Source organism: Crocodylus siamensis, chromosome 9 (genome assembly GCF_052110815.1).
Source record: "Crocodylus siamensis isolate JL-2025a chromosome 9, ASM5211081v1, whole genome shotgun sequence".
Taxonomy (NCBI): Eukaryota; Metazoa; Chordata; order Crocodylia; family Crocodylidae; genus Crocodylus; species Crocodylus siamensis.
Window position 1 is genome coordinate 59,093,049 of NC_143403.1, and position 12,202 is coordinate 59,105,250.

Here is a 12,202-nt window from a genome sequence, read left to right on the forward strand (position 1 = left end):
CCCTGAATGTGTTACAGAAACTATACTTGCCATGCTGGTTTTCTGGAGAGTGCCTGGTAATATGATTAGATCTTTCAACTGCCTTTATGATCATGCTGACCATGTAGTGCTGTTCACCAGGGTTCAAATTACACTTTGACTGTTGGGGGGGTCTGCAAAAAGAATTGGGCAGCCCATCACGATGCCCTAATAAAATCAGAGACCCCCAAATTATGATTTTCAACTCTTACAGGGGGCTCATATCTCTTATGGGGGAGCTCAGCCCCTCCCCAATACTAGCTTCCGCATAATTCAAACCCTGCTGTTGACCTGCCTGGAACCATATGTAAAAATAGACAAGAATGCTCTTCAGGTTTCTTTATTCCTTCTTCCCTGAAGGGCTTAGCAGATTATATCAAGATACTGTTCACTTCACTGCTGTCATGCAGGATGCTGCAAGGTCCCATCTGATCAGCCCCTTTGTATGTAGGGCAATCAAATACATTAGAATGGACTCATGAGCTGTTGTAACCTCAATATGCTGATGAGATGACACTCATCACCCATCAGACATGATGATGGTTCTTCAGGTAAAGGAATCATAGCAGTTTCATTGAGTTTTACATATTACCTGGCTGGATTTGGGTCATGAGCGAAGGATAACTGTTTGAAGTTCAGTCCAAGGAAGAGAGCAAGTCGGGAGAATCAACCAGAATCGCTAGCAGAGATCACATTGACCATAATTTTATTATCTGACTTCCCAGTTTGGGCTTGGTTAGACAACCTGATGCTTTCAGATGATCAGGTAGTGGCCATGCTTGGCATTGCTTTTTTCAGCTTTCATATAGCTGAAATCTTTTCTTTTGATGTGGATGCCTGAAGCTTTGATATTCAATTGCTGCAGGACACCTTGCATGGGACTAACCCCAAATCCCATTCAGAAAGTTAAGTTGGTGCAGAACATAGCGACTCGCTCACTGGATGGAGCATCTCACTGGAAACACCACCAGGATTCTGTAATTTGCACTGGGGCTGACTGCTTTCTATTGGGAACTCTTCAGCTCCAAATGCTCTGAGATGTGCATGCACATCACTCTGCATCTCTGCCTGTGCAGGGCTTTAGCTACTGTGCTCAGCAGAGGCAATCTAGCCACAGATCCTTGGTTTAAATAAGGCCAGTTGTTTTCCCTTCATTTCAGAATTTAATCAACCTTCTAGATCCAAAAGGCCCACATTTGTTGACCTTCAGGGCACAGACAGAGCTGTGAAGCAGAATGGAGGATTTGTGTCCTTATGTTGTGCTGTTGTTATATGGTGGAGTTTGACTGGTTTCTGCATTTTAAAGGCTATAAAGGCATTTTTGCCATCTTTTTTAAATGCTTATAAGAGATAAATTATATCTATTCTTGTTCCTTTGCTGCTTAGAATCCACACGGGAGATAAAATATTTAACAAAGAGGAGAAAAAGTAATTTTTAAAAAAGGATGGGTATCATGATAAACACTGTTGTTGTTGCTTTAAAGCAAGCTGCTGATATTTTTTTTTTAATTAAGAACTGAAGGGCTTATTTGCGCATGTCATAGTGGAGACCCCCAAGTGATTTTGAGATGAGAGTAAACTATTATTTTTTTCAGCTAGTTGGGTTGAAATTACTTTACCACTTGAATAGCATCTGCAACAGCATAAGGCATGGAAGCAATTTTTCTTTTGTGCAAAGATGAAAAAGAAATAAAAAAGGAGTCAAAGAGTAAGCAGGCTGAATGGGCCATTAGCACCAAACTCTAAAGATGTAGAAGTCAAATAGGATAGAAAGGCCCCATAAATTTTTACAACTCCTTGGAGAAAAACAGTGTGATTATTAAAACATGAAACCTTGCTTTTCTAAAATGCTTAAAAGATTAATATAGAAATGTCATACTGTGGCTGCTGGAGGGATTATCCTTAATGGGAATGTTAGAAGTTATTTTAATGTAAAGCAAACATAGCCACTGAAAGAAGATCAAACGTGTAACAAATTCAAGTCTTTTAGTTTCAGGAAAATGAAGTTTGTCAAGCAACTTTTTCTGCTTTGTTAATTAGAATGAGCAAATTGTCCATAAATACTGTAGGTATGTGACATCAAAAGTGGTGACCTCATCTAATTAGTCACTACCTAATCCAATCAGTAGTACAAGAGCAAAGCTTAGTTCCTTTATAAAGAATGTAAAACTCATAGCTCCCTTTTCTGCATAAGGAAAAATCTTTCTTTTTCTTTTTCAGGCGTCCATTTTTGTGAGGTCATGTGTATGCCCAAATAGTTTCTATGATAATCTACAGTTTTCAGGTGCAAATGACTTAGTGGCAAATGATAGCAGAATCTGTGGTCTCTCCATTGCAAAGCAGCAAACTTTTTTTTTTAGCAGAGGCTTTTATGGCGCTCAGTTTTCTCTCCACTGTTATATGGTTGCTTTTTCATGTCAACTGGCCACAATACACTGCTCCAGGCTCTAAGTCCTTCAAAGTTTAAATGAATGCTTCAGATCATTAATTTAGAGTAAGAAACTTAATGTTTTCTTTGCCATTCTGGATGGCACTTAATTTACTGTCTGCCTTAGTTTGGTCACTGTGACAAACACCTGATCCCGTTAGCCCCCACTTAGCAGCACAAGACTATCAATTCCAGAAGCAGTAATTGGTTTACAAATCGTGCTGGAGTCTACTTGTTTTTTCCGCGAACATGAAGCATGAAACCACACTACAGCATGCTGCAGTCCTAACACATTGCGGTCCTTGTTCCCTAAGAAATGGCTGAACTGACAGAACACAGGTTCTTTTAATATTTATTTTTAAAATGATCCATCATGTTGGTGCTCAGTTTGCATCAAATGGTTTTGCAAGAACTTTCCCAGAAAGTAACAGAAAGTGCTAAATCACTACACAGCAAAGTTCACTGAAGAAAAAGTTCAAACCTGCATGAATTGGAAATGATATCATGATATTTGTGAGTGATCAGACAGCAAAGGCAGCATGTTTCTTGGATAGAAGAAATGTTTCCAGTGATTTAAAGGGAAATTCTCATTCAGCTGCTAAAATCAGATTTTTCTTGCTATTATCTTCCACAAATACAATAAAGTAATACCTAAACTATTAGAAACACTTTTAAACAGAAAAGCACCGTCATTATTTTTGACATGGTACACTGCTGCATTATAAAACCAGGCAGCCTTGCAAAGTCACTTGAGTTATTGGTTCAGCCAAAATAACGTTATTATCCAGTTATTGTTCACTTAGGACATTGAGTTTTTTCTTTTGACCTTACCTTCTTTTACTCTGGAGTGCCTGTAGCAATTTCAGTTGGCTGTAGGTTGATTAGGTAAAACTGGTTAGCTGGCATGAGTCTTGACTTCCAGCCACAGGATACACGTGGTCTTACTGTGCCTTCTACACGCTTTGCAAGCAAATGACAACACTGATGACAAGGTAAGTTAATGTCTGAGATATGCAACTGACTTTGTGCACTGGTAGAAAGATCTCATTAGAAACTAAAGAAAAATGATTAGCAGAAGTTGAAGAATCCAGTTCACTGCTGCTAGGGACATCAAGGCTTGATAATGTTCTTTCCTGATTTAATAACTACTCACATATTTACACAGATCTAAGTAGATTCTGTTGTAAGAAACTAAAAAGTATCCCCAATTATTTAAATATTTTAGATCAGAAGAAATGAGAGAAAGGGTTGAGGTCCAAAAGAAAAAGGACCTTCTTTTGTACAATACCATTTTATGGACCAATTAATACTTGGGAAGGATGCCGATCAATTCTCCAGGAAGTTATTTGCACAGCTAACTTTGATTTTCACAGGGAACAAAACAGTATCCTCCATCTTCAGTCTGTTTGTAGACTATGCTATATAGCAGCCATCTTATTTCTAGCATTCGAAACTGTGCAATAACAACGAGAGAGCTTGAAGCACACACATATGCCTGCATGTGTGTGTGTATATATTTAAAAGATGCTTCCTAAGATAGGTAACAATTTTCACATTTCACTACTATTACTTGTACTCCCCAATCCTCTTTAAAATAGAAACAAGATAACATAGAAAGAAATATCACTTTCTAGCTGATTTTCTCTGTGTAGTTTGGGGAAATGGAAGCACTATGATTCCCTGAAACATGCTAACTGTGAGAGGGTCAAATACATGAATATTTCCACAGCAGTCTGGTGTCATAATCATGAAGCTAATGCCATCTGCTTCTTGGTAAACCAAGCTGTGGTCTGCTTGGGGATCACACAAATATAAAGTGGCTGGGGCATAACACACTCAACCTGTACCTTGGCTCTAAAAATACACAAAGTAGAGGATGGATATTCTTGCTTCTTTGCTGTTTCTTGGATTTGCATAATATATGTTCATATAGTAAAACTCATCTATATGCCCCACTTTCTCATTAAAATATAGACATTTTTGACTGAATTGCAATGCAGTTTGAGAACCAGTGCATAGTGGCTCTGGCTTCTGCAGGTACCTAAAACTTTATGTTTCAATCCTGCTACCCTTGCTCACATCCTCACATGGTAAATTTACTTTCCATTGATGTCAGTGATTTAAGTGGGAGCATTTGCTTACAGGAGTGCAGCACCAGACCCCTCACCCCTCATTTATCTTTTGAACTTGAATTTAATACTCTGCCTTGTAATTCCCATCAGTAAGCTGTCTACCTGAACACTACCTGAAAACTGAGGAAGAGACTGGAAAGCCTATGTATTTTACAGCTGCACAAACAGAAGAGCCTACTTTTTTAAAGCTGACACTGCTAGTGAAAGGAGGTGTTAACTTGACCCTGCTGGAAACAAAACATATAACTGCAAAATGGCAGATTGTACAGAAACAATGCAAGCTCCTCTAGCCTTCCTACTCCACTAGTGAACATCAGTCCTGACTGAGAAGGTCAGCCTACAGGAGGGAGAAGACAGTATTTGTGCTCAGGCAAAATTGTGATCTTGCTGAAATCAATGAGAGTTTTGCCACTGACACCATTGGAGCCATGATTTCACCCTTCAGAGCTACTAAATCTTTGTTCTTTCTATTGCCACTTCCAGAATAAGACAATTATACCAGCTGCGCTTGTTTTTTATTATGTGACCATATGTCTATAAGAACTCAGTGGCATCCAAGACATTTCATACAGACTTGCAGAACAAGTGTTGCATGGTAACTTCCAGTCATTGCTGTATTCAAAACCAACTCAGTGTCCTAGGAGTAAACTGAGACCAATGCCCTGAATGCAAGCCGTCCAGACCCCATTCTAAATGTCCCACCTCAAGATCCACTGCCAGTGACCCTTCTTGAAGCTAGAGCAAGATAAATAAATGCAGATGAACTATCCTATGTCACATGTCTTCATACTGCACTGACAAAAGTGTAATTTTAACAGTGTGAGTATTTTTAATTTGTTATGATGCATGCTGATTATATGGGACTTTTACATAACTGGGCTGACTGGATAATTTATTCATTGGTGAACATTTTGCTATTTTAAGTGACTGATTCTAACTTACTGAGCCCCTCTCTCTTTTTATCCTATCTGTTCTTTACCCTAAACGTTTCCTACCAGTAATCTGTACTGGATATTCTCAGATTTACCACATTTGGCTGCCTGTAAATTCATGAGAAACAGCAAAAATGAGTGATAAATTGCAAGCTGGAGCTCTCTCTCTTGCAGTTGGAAAAACAGAGGTCATTTGCTCCTTCCTGGGTGATTCTGACTTCCTGCATTCTCGCATTCCCTCCTGGGATACTACATTGTGCCAGCATCCATTATGACAAGGGTATTTCAGATGTGCCAAGCCCACCCAATTGTTGCAGCAGGCTTGAAGCCATGTAAGTGGGGAGGCAAGGGGAAAAGAGGAAAAATCTCTCATGCCTACCTTCAAACATCTTCAGTAGAACAACATTAAAACATGGCCTGGTGGTGTGTTGGGTGCAAACCTGCCAGTCATGTCTTTGACATGGAGCATCACATAAAGCCAAGGTCCAGTTGCTTTCCTTGTGAGCTGTATGTGGATGGCCGTGATCTGGGTTTGTTGCCTGCTGACACCAGCTGCCTGACCTCAAAGGGGAGGCTCCGCCCTGTCCAATATCAGGTCAATTCTGACACCAGCTGCCGACAGAAGATAAAGGCCATCATCCGTATGGTATGCCACTTAGACCAACTAACAAAACGTACCTGGTGTCCAGCTAAAACAACCAACACATTCACAAAATGTCATTGCTTTCATATTACTGATAACGTAGCTAATAATGACATTACTTTCAAATGATCTTTTGCCACAACCACCAAAACTAACACAAAAGTAAGTCTTTTGTGTGATGGGAGGAGTATATGTATGGCATGATGTGAAAGGGGAACTAGTGCCTAATATGTGCAGTATCCATAAAACAACCAGTTTTTAGGAAGGTGGATTTATAATGAAACCTGATGTAGGGTAACTCAAAGAACCAACAGAACTCAGTGTCTGAGCGCGGTTGGTCGCCTCATAAAAGTGAGGCTGTATTACATTCAGTGGGCCCGATTCACCACCCTGTTACACCACTTTGTCTTAGTGTAACTCCATGTAAGTTCATGTAGGTCCACTGAAGTCAGTGGACCTACGCTGTCATAAAGCCGGTAAATCAGCATGATGAGTCAGATTCAATGTATAAGAGAAGGTATCTTAAGAGAGGATGTTGCCCAATAAAGCTGGTTTTTTTGTACAGCTTGCTTCACAGTGAAATTTGGTTTATAGTGTGGCAGGGTGAAGGGCTGATCCTCTACTACCTCATCCCTATATATTCATTTATAGCCAGGAAAAGTAAGCATAGTGTGACAGTACAGTGTTATCAGTTTGGAAAAGCAATGGCTTACAGCCAGCTTGAACTAACAGAAGTGATGACACAGGGAGCAAAGCAGTGGAGAGTTGGGACCTGAATGTCTCAAACTGGTTCACACACTGTACTATACAGATCCTGGTTACAGAGAACCTCTTCCAGTAAAGCCCTTCTATAAAAACATGATTTCTCTATAAGAGTTTCACTCTGCATGTACAGGCACGTGTGTGATCTATATGTATATCTGAGGTGTAGAAAGACATGAAGCACATTTTCTGAGCCACCATTTTGTTCTTGCTCTGAAAGAAAGCAGCAAAATGGTAGCCATTCGTGTCATCTGAGATAATGTCCCACATCCATTCCAGATGTTGGCTATGTGACCTGTCCGGACGCAAAGGAATGATCTGCCCTGACCTATGTGTAATTCCTGTGCAAAAAACCAGCAATCACCTGTACCCTAACTGCTGCCGACTTCAGCTGAATTATGCAGACAAGGTGTTCCTCCTTGTGTAGCATACAAGTTCGGTTGTGTGCCCCAGGCACAAGGAGCAAACCCCGTGAAGGGTGCTCTAGCTGCAGGAAAAGGGGTTAGAAATAGAATAAAAGCAGAATCCTGTAGCGTTTGCCAAGTAACTGGTAGACAGAGCTGCTCGCTCACTAGCAGGACACTGGCTGCTAACAAGACATCCATGCTATTCACTTTTCTTTACCTTAACACCATCCAGGCTCAACACAAAGAATTTGGATTCACGATCAGACAGTGACATTTTGTTTACTCTTTATTAACCTGATTTTTCTATCACACTGCTGTTCTCTCGCACGTTACTAGCCCAATAGTTCATTTTGCTAGGGGACTGTAGGTGAATACAATGCCAGTTGCTTAAAACACAGAGGTTAGTCAGTGATTGCACAATATGCTATAATGGATAAGACCCCCAACAGTGGAAATGCACACCATTAATCAGTTAAAGCAGAACATCATAGGGAAAACCTGCCTTGGGACAAATGGATAGCAATTGAGCAAGCTGTGGAAATAAGGACTTGAGAACAGTTATCACGGGAGAGAGGATTTCTCATTTGCTTGCTCATGCCTTTGTGCCCGGAAACAGAAGGGGCGTGGAGGATGAGACAAAATAGCACAGTTAAGAAGCAGGCCGGTCATAAAAATTACGATAAAATCTTCCAGCCTGTTCCCATTCCCTGATACCTTTTGTGCCCAGCTAATCCATAGTGAATCACAGCAGCAATCTCCTGACATCTTGTGGCTTCGCCACACAGTACAACTAGCCCTTCCCCCCACAGCCTAAAGGCACAAGTGTCAGCTGAAAAGCTGACCTTGGCATTAACTGCAGGCACTGACGATCCTTATATATAGCCACATTCCTCTCTCAAATGCTAGGTTGCTTTCCCCCAACTGGAAGACTGTATGTGTTGGAGTGATGCCGTGTCTCCCATGGCCCTCACATACTGGGCTTAACGTACTCCGTACCATGGATGGGCCCAGTCCTGAGTTCTGGATCTGAATACATCTGAACATCAGACTCCATGACTGCCAACCAGCCCTCAGGGGTTCAAATGAAGACTGGATCCAACACCCCCAGCGTCTACAGATTTCCTCCCCCACCTTCCTCCCACAAAGTCATGAGTGCTCAGGTTGGTGAAGGCATTCATTAGAAACGGAGCTTGAGTCTCTCCCTGTAGAGTACGAGTCATCCCTGTTGATTTCAATGAGCCACCTTCCATGGGGGGCGTTCATGTCCTCACTGGGACTGAGGAGCTTCCAGAGTATGAAATAAAATCATTTCAGCTTCAAAAAAAAAGGTTTAGTTTTTAAAAAATTCTGTCGTTAAAAACAGGTTAAATCCACAGCATTGAAAGAATCTAGTGCATTGCAGGCTTAACATCTGTCACCAAAAGCACTGTCCTATAATTGAGCACATTTATGGAGGAGGCTTTTATCCTCTGCGCCTCACACTGGTCTTTGCCTCAATTACTGTTTCAGAAAGTGGACCACACTGAATATGTTTCCAGCACTGAGAACAAGTCTTTTTCCTGGTGTCAGGTCTCGTTGCGTCTCCGCTTGTTATTCATTACACTGGATTTTTTGGCTCAGAGGCAGAACTGCATTGGCAATTAGAGAGAAGAGCCCTTGCCAGACCCACAGCTTGCAAACACCATTGCCAGGACCAAAGAGACCTCAGACTAGTCCATAGCATGAATATTATGTAGAGGTGCGGCAAGCTGAACGCAATGCGGGGGATTGAGAGGCTGCTCAGATTTTTGCAAAGCGTGTTGTGCACATTATTAGCTATAGACTGGCAGGTTGCCACACTTGGGGAAAGAAATCCAGTCCAGAATGCCCAGCACCCTCCTTAAATCCAGGCCTGGAGGACTAACACCTATAGCTCTCCACCATATCACAGTGGCCTCTTTGAAACAGTCTCTCTACCCCAAGCCCCCCCATGATACGTAGAAGAGGAAGGCTGGAATCAGGCAGGGCAGAACTGGAGCCAGAGAGGATCTCTATGGTTCCCCATGAAGCGAAATAGACACTATAGGAGAAAAGGAATACAGCAATATTAGCTTCTGGGGGGCTCCCCTTCCTTTCACACCATCAGTGGCATATCAACCTCAGCATTGCAAAGTTTGCCAGTTTTTATCTTTAAAAACTAAAAAGACGCTAACAAGAGTTTGTTTCCAGCCCTCAGCCTGTACAAATCCATTTTCAATTTATATAACATTTGTATTCAGTGAAGGACATTATAGACCAAGTTCTGCTCCCTTGCCCTTCAGCCCCTTGCATTCAGTTAGTTTGCTAAGATACAACTGAAACCAGGAAAAGATACTGTATTCCAAAGAGAAACCTTTATCGAGGGCCAGCTCCAGACAGCTTACTATATGCCATCCTCAGCACTGACAGCTGTAGTCATTTCTGAAAATGCAGCACAGACATACCCTAAGTTTCCAGTGAAGTTACAGCAACCACTTTGCTAAAGTCTACTGCTAGTATGCAATTGGCTGTTTGTGGCTTGTGGCTACTCTCTTAAACCGAAAGTGATATGAAAATAGAAGAGAAACAAAGTGGAAATGCCCAAAGAAATTCCCTTCCAAAAATTTAGAATTATGCACACGCACACACAGACTTACACACTTACATATTACTTTTTTAAAAAGCATGAACACATGAAAGCGTTATGGGTCATAAAGAAATGTTTTTTGCTGATGCAAACTGAAGTGATCTGTTTATCTTGATTGCTAAAGAGGGTGAAGGCAGCTGTAATTTGAGCTCCCTTGCACTGGCCAACTGGTAGGTTAAATCAGCTATGGGGGGTGGGGGAAGAGTCATCACTAATGTGATCCAAGAACTTGCCAGAGTACAGGTTAGTCTTACCCACTGGAGCTGCTGGACTGACACTGCTGGCTTAATTTTACTCAGCAATAATTTACATCAGGCTAGAAGCTCAGGCTCTGGGTGGACGTGTAGCTTGTCATACTGACTGGAGTGCCACCTGTCCAGCAAGTTGGTCTAATTTTAAGTTGGTCTAATAAAGATGTCAGATTCACTCACCTTGTCTACCTGTCTACCTGTCCGGAAACAAACAAATCCCTTTGCATTTCTCCATGGACAAATCAATGGACTCACCTGCAGAGTCCAGCTCTCCCAGTTTTAAAAAGCTGCAAACACATGATGCAAGCATGGTGGAAGCAATGCAGCTCTAGCCCAACAGTGGCAAATTTACCCCTGGACAAATCTGGGGCAGTTTTCTTATGCTTTCTAATCTCTGCCTGTCCCTGCAGAGCGTGCTGGCTTCTCAGCCCTTCAAATGCCCAGCCTGTTCATTTGTGCACAGCCACCACAGTGCAATTTGCTCCATGTTTATGCCTTGAGCTCCACCTCTTCGTTCATGTTTCCATGGGCTTTGTTTCTCCCTCAGTTCCCTGTCAAATCATCGTAACTCTGGCAATATTATAGGAAGTGGCATTTAATTAAGAACACCGAATATTTAGATCATAGGATTACCATAGTGAAAAACTGAAAAGATCAAGTCCATCAGATGAAGCCCAACTCCTCAGAACTCCAAAATATTAGCTAGCTAGTCTCCCAATAAGTTTTGTGTGAGATGGAAATGTTACCTTACATCAGCAGCTGCGCGTGGAGAAGAACGGACACAAAGGCATGTATAGGGGGCACATTTGAATAAGTAACAAGAGGAAGGGGGGGAATGATTTATATCCATTTAGTTATTTTAGGTGTCAGAAAACTACGTACAAGTTGGCAGCAATTAGCTTTGTAGAGTACGCCAAATATCCACTTTGCAGCTACCAGGCAGATGCTGGTGCTTAACACCTGAAGTGTAAGATCTGACATGCCCAGCACATTGTCACAACAATGTGCAACTTGTTTGTCACCATTTCAAATTATCTAAGGTGATTTTTTTTTTCCCATGATTTTAAGATTTCTGAATCCCAATGCAAAAGCCGCATAGTTATTAACCATCCATGTGGAAAGGCAATGTTGAATATACACGCACAGAGCGTCTGGATGGATAGCTGTATTTTTCGCTGAAGAATTTGTTTAGGTTACATAAAAGAAACAGGCAGGAACCCGTGGGTTTTCATTTGTGGTTCTCTCTCTGTTCTGCTTGGCTTCTCAGCTTTCAATAGATCCCAAGGTCAGGCTGTTATTTGTTGCTAGGCCAAAGTGGCAGCCTCCCACCCTAACAATGCTGCTATCTTCATATCATCGGAGCTATGGGGGCCACATTGTGATGCTTTGGCAGTGTTGCTAAGGAGGTTGCTAGGTTAGATTGATGTCACAATGTGGGTTATAAATTGCCTTTACCCTGCTGGCCCTAACTTGGCCCCGTAACACAATGATCTAGTAGATGGCATCGAAGTGTTCAAATGATACATTGGAGCAACATCTTAAGACCCTGAACTTGGCAGCAAACACATGCTGTATCCATCGAACAAAGGATCCACTTGTAATGTAGAGAAGAAAATAAGCAATCATGTTTGATACTACGACCAAAATAGTCATGCATTCTTTCATGTTCTGAGTTAACGAAACTGTAATGAAAGGACCTCCAGCTTGCGGCCCACATGCACGCACTAAAAACAGAGCATTCACTTAACACAGGCACGTTGCCCTTTACTCGCTCCATTGTTCACAAAAGAAAAAAGTTTTTAAAAGGCATAGGAGTGAGCTGAAAAAATGAGCTGGCTTGAACTGTGAATTTCCCAGCTTCGACTGGTATGTGTCACAACCTCAGCACTCCCGAAACATACCACAGACATCTTTACTACAACACCTGTTTAATATAGCACAAAAGTGATGGGCCCGTATACAGATTAAATTATTTGCATGTTTCC

The 12,202-nt window shown here is 41.6% G+C and overlaps 1 protein-coding gene across 1 annotated transcript in view; it reads right to left on the bottom strand.

The window, feature by feature from the left end:
• The window catches only part of HIC2 (HIC ZBTB transcriptional repressor 2), a 107,162-nt gene extending 103,754 nt beyond the window's left edge, over positions 1–3,408 (bottom strand). The window contains exon 1 of the mRNA XM_090063706.1: positions 3,278–3,408. The gene's annotated coding sequence lies outside the window, so the exon portion shown is untranslated. The remainder of the gene's footprint in view (positions 1–3,277) is intronic.
• Between the last annotated feature and the right edge of the window lie 8,794 nt (positions 3,409–12,202).